The sequence below is a fragment of the Tyto alba genome, unplaced genomic scaffold, assembly GCF_018691265.1.
Source record: "Tyto alba isolate M040663 unplaced genomic scaffold, T.alba_DEE_v4.0 Super-Scaffold_30, whole genome shotgun sequence".
Taxonomy (NCBI): Eukaryota; Metazoa; Chordata; class Aves; order Strigiformes; family Tytonidae; genus Tyto; species Tyto alba.
The window spans coordinates 2,624,102-2,628,094 of record NW_024881305.1 but is presented as its reverse complement, the minus strand read 5'-3'; positions in this window follow the sequence as shown (position 1 = coordinate 2,628,094).

Below are 3,993 nucleotides of genomic sequence, written 5' to 3'. Positions count from 1 at the left end.
TGCTTCACGTCCCCCCCCGCCCCGTCCCTCCCTGCCACCTGAGCCCTGACAGAGCCTGGCTATTAATATTAATAATAACCCCCTGTAGCTGCTATTCACCGACCTCAAAGCACAGCCTGGAGTAACCCTGCTCCCTAGACGGGGAAATCTCTGCTGCCAGCCGGATGGGGAAACTGAGGCACGGGAACTGGGGCGGGAGCAGTGCCAGGAGCTTTCCCTGCTCCTCTATAGGGCCTGGCCTGGAAGTTGGGGCAGCAAAACCCCGGGGAGGCGCCCACAGCCCGATGGCAACCCATGGGTGGGTGAGCCAGAGTGGGTGGAGAGGGTTTTCCTGGCTGGGGAGAAAAAAAAAAAAAAAAAAAAAAAAAGAATAAAGAGAGAAAAATAAATAAAAATAAATAGAAGAGCCCATTCTGCCCCCTATCCTGAGCTCTGCCCCACGGCGATGGGCTGATATCGCTGCGGGAAGCCGGGGGCTGAGCTCTCCGGGGGGATTTCGCGCATCCTCGCCCGCCGGCGCGGGCAGGCGGCGGTGCTGGGGCTTCTCCCCGGCTTTGGCAGTCTGGTCATGTCCTGCCGGGGAGAGCAGCAGGACTGAGTCACGTTCCAGCGGCAGCAGTGACTCACGGCCGCCCCAGCCTCCCAGGGAGCAGCCGGCACATTGCAGAGATTCCTGGATGGAGGCAGGAAAATAAAATTAAATAATAACAACAGCCAGCCCCCCCCCCCCCCCCCCCCCCCCCCCCCCCCTTTCCCCTCCTTCCTTCCCCCTGCCTCCTGCAACACAGGCGCAAACAGCAAATTCCTGCGCCACCGGGAAACACCTCCCGCCTCGCCAGACGCCGAGATGCACGACCTGGTTCTCAATTGCACGAAACGCCCTTTGCCAGCAGCCTGTGGGGGCCCCCGAAAAGGAGGTGGAAGCTGCAACCCGCCCCCTCAAAGCTCCCCTGGGCCTGGGGACACCCCGGCAGCGAGGTCTTGCCAGTGCAATGCAAAGGGGGGTGTGTGTGGTGAATCCTGGGGTTCCCCTCCTGCTTTGCATTGTTCCCCAGGGGCTTTGGGGGAGATGCAGAGCAGGATGGAGGTACCCCAGCCCTAAGGCTGCACAATCCTGGCTTTTTTTTTTTTTTTTTTTTTTGGAGCACAGCTATTTTGCATCATTTAGCATCCTCTCCCATCCTTAAATCCCCCCAACCAGGGGGGTGCCCCCGCAGCCCCGGGGCGCGGCGGGGAGGGATGCACCAGGGCAGGGCTCCGCCGCCGCTGCCTTCGCCCTCGGCAGATTTATGATTTAAAGAGCTCGGCGGGCGCGGTGGAAACCCCCGGGGGGCTGCGGAGGCTGCGCTGCGGGGAGAGGCCGATGCTGCCGCAGCCCCAGCGCCGGCTCGGGGCCCCTGTGGGTCACGGCCCCTATAGGGCAGGGGAACGCACCTGTGGAGCCCCACACCTATAGAACCCAGTACCTATAAAGCAAAAGTCCCTGCTGCAGAGGGCTGGGCCCTATGGAGCCCAACTCCTATACAACCCGACCCCATAGAGCAAGAGCTGTTGCCCCAGTGATGCCGTTCCCTAGAGCCCAGTCCCTACAGAGCAGAAAACCCCATCTCACACTGCAGACTGCAGTCCCTATAGGGACCTGCAATTAAGAAAGAGGAGAACACGCCCGGTAGAGCGGTCCCTATAGAGGGGGAAGGGTATGTATAGAGATTGTCCCTATAGAGCGAGAGCCCCCGCCCCACAGAGTGGCTCCCAGGGCAGAGAGCAGCCCTGCAGGTTATGGGTGCGCGGGGCTTATAGGGCCCATATGGTCCCAATCCCACCCCACACCTCGGGGAGGGGGGGGGGGGGGGCCCAAGACCTGCTAAATCCCTTCCTGGGGAGCAGGGGGGGAGCTTGCACCTCGCAGAGCCCCGCAGCGGGGCGCGGGGGTGGGGGGGAACCACACTGCACCCCTTAATTCTCCAGGTCCCTGCCGGCCACCTCTCGGCTCGCCCCGCGCCCTTGAACCTCTCGGCATCCCCCTTCCCGCAGCGCCGACGGGGGTGCGGTACCCGGCCGGGGTCTGGGATGAGCGCGGGGCAACAAAACCTTTGCCGCCAGCTGGGTTTTCTCAATGAGGGGTGGCCCGGCCCCCCGCGAAGCCGCGGGGTTTCACAATGTATTTTGGTCAGTGCTTACAAGAAGAGGCCGCGGGGAGGGCTGCGGGCGGGGGGGGGGGGGATTCCAGTAAATGGCCTCCAAGCCTTCCTCATTCTTGAGAATAGGAAACTGCGCGACTTCTCCACGGGGTTTCGCTTTCTGTGCGGGGAGGCGAGAGGCCAAACTCCTCCCTTGACCATCGCTGCGACGCAGTCCGGGGACCAAAAACAGCACGGGAAGAGAAAATTCATCAGTTTGTTTGCTGCACATCTTGGGTGTAAAAATGTCTTTTTTTTTTTTTTTTTTTAATATATATATATATGGGAAAGTAGAGTGGGGGAATCATGAAACCCTCCTGCGAGTTAGGTCTCCCACTGGTTTGTTTCGGGCTGGGGGGCAGCTGAGTGATGCTGGGTCTGTGTTTGGGGACCTGCCCCACCCACCCCTCGGCCCCCTCTCCTCCCTTCCCCACGGCACGCGGGGCGGTGGTCCCTGAGGGGCCGAGACGGGGTGGGCAGGAGCTGGTAAAAATAGCACCCAGGTGCCCTCTGCCCCAGAAGCAATTTCTCATTGGGTAAACAGGAAATCTATTCTTAGGCCCATTCACCAGCCGAGGAGCCGCGGGGCTGACGGCAGCTCCCGGCTTGTTTTGTTCCTCGCTGACACCGGGGTGACGCCAGGGTGACAGGCCACCACGCAAAACCTTCCAGCCCCGCGGGCTTCCCCTTTGCTCGCTCTTCCCCCCCCCTCCCCCCCGCTCTCCCCAGCAGCACCCTGCGCTCTCCAGCTTTCCCAGGGGTGCTGGGGTTTCCCCTTCGCATGAGGCAACGGTGGTGGGAGGTGAGGGCAGTTTTTGGGGTGTCTCTGGAAAGCCCCCCCCATGCTGTTTGCTTCCGGGCTCCATGCTGGGTGGCACCCCGAGGGGGGAATTGCTTTGGCAGAGCTCTCCCCTCAAAAGCAGCTTCTCTCCCTCTTCCCTGATGGTATCTCTTAAGTTGGAGGAGACAAAGCCACCGCAGTTCGCCCCTTTCCCGGGATGGGCTGAGGGGGGAGGACAATGCTCACAGCTTTCTCCCGGCTCCCCGAAGCCCCCCCAGAGCTGTGGCAGCTATGGTTCATCTCCACTCCTGACCCCAGCCCTGAGTGCTGTCCTCCTGTGCAGTATCAGGCCCCACCTCGCGTCCCTTCCCGCTCTCCACGGATCCGTTCAGGCTGTGACACACCCCCCCCCCGGGGCTGCTGGGCTTCGGGCTGGAGCAGCAATCCCTGCCTGCCCGGGGCAGCGGGCTCCCCCAGCTCCCTGCATCGGGGCTCCCCCAAACTACAGCTTACAAGTGGCAATATTTTGGGGGAGCTGAAGAGGAAGCAGAGGGAGAAACGCGGGGCTGCAGCCTGCAGTGGTGGGTGAAATGACCAGGGGTGGTGGTTACGCTGGCGACGGGGAACTGCCCTGCCTCAGCACAGCAGCACCGCCCGTGCGGACCCCGGCCGCGTCCCCAGAGCATTTCCCACCCTGAGGTGCAAGGGGGGGGAAGGTGCAGGGAAAAGTCTGGGGTGGGCAGGAGTGCAGGCTGGCGTGGGGATGGATGCGGGTTGGGGGGAGTCTGTGGCTAAGGGGTACCCCTGCACCGGGGGATTGCAGCAGTGTGAGATGTGACAGGAGAGGTGACAGGCTGGGAGAGGGACATCCTAAAGCCAGCACTAGGGTCCCTGAGCCGGGCGAGGGCATCTCTGCAGGGGGTCAGACCCGGGCTGGTTACAGATGAGGCGACGTGGGGCCCCGGTGACAATCCCCAAGGGCGCTCTGGAAAACACACTCCCCAAAAAAGGCTCCTCGGAACTGCGCACAGG